We start from the raw sequence: 814 nt of genomic DNA on the forward strand, positions 1-814 counted from the left end.
GAGGGGACAGGGGACAGTGGGATGCGACAGGGAACGTTGGGAGCGACAGGGAACGTTGGGAGCGACAGGGAACGTTGGGAGCGACAGGGAACGTTGGGAGGGGACAGGGAACGTTGGGATGGGACAGGGAAGGATGGGATGGGACAGGGAAGGATGGGATGGGACAGGGAAGGATGGGATGGGACAGGGAAGGATGGGATGGGACAGGGAAGGATGGGATGCAACAGGGGACACTGGGATGCGACAGGGAACGTTGGGAGCGACAGGGAACGTTGGGATGGGACAGGGAAGGATGGGATGCAACAGGGGACACTGGGATGCGACAGGGAACGTTGGGAGCGACAGGGAACGTTGGGAGGGGACAGGGAACGATGGGATGGGACAGGGAAGGATGGGATGGGACAGGGAAGGATGGGATGCAACAGGGGACACTGGGATGCGACAGGGAACGTTGGGAGCGACAGGGAACGTTGGGAGGGGACAGGGGATGTTGGAAGGGGACAGGGAAGGTTGGGAGCGACAGGGAAGGTTGGGATGGGACAGGGAAGGTTGGGATGGGACAGGGAAGGTTGGGAGTGACAGGGAACATTGGGAGGGGACAGGGGATGTTGGGATGGGGCAGGGAAGGTTGGGAGCGACAAGGAAGGTTGGGAGGGGACAGACGACATTGAGAGGGGACAGGGGAGGTTGGGATGGGGCAGGGAAGGTTGGGAGCGACAGGGAAGGTTGGGAGGGGACAGGGAAGGTTGGGAGGGGACAGAGGACGTTGAGAGGGGATAGGGGGGGGTGGGAGGGAACAAGGGACATTAGGAGG

General features: G+C 61.8%; 1 protein-coding gene across 1 annotated transcript in view; it reads right to left on the bottom strand.

The window, feature by feature from the left end:
• The window catches only part of LOC104290321 (cysteine sulfinic acid decarboxylase-like), a gene marked incomplete at its 3' end in the record, with an annotated part of 4,408 nt that overhangs the window by 1,087 nt on the left and 2,507 nt on the right, over positions 1–814 (bottom strand).

The sequence above is a fragment of the Charadrius vociferus genome, unplaced genomic scaffold (assembly GCF_000708025.1).
Source record: "Charadrius vociferus isolate BGI_N301 unplaced genomic scaffold, ASM70802v2 scaffold191, whole genome shotgun sequence".
Classification (NCBI taxonomy): domain Eukaryota; kingdom Metazoa; phylum Chordata; class Aves; order Charadriiformes; family Charadriidae; genus Charadrius; species Charadrius vociferus.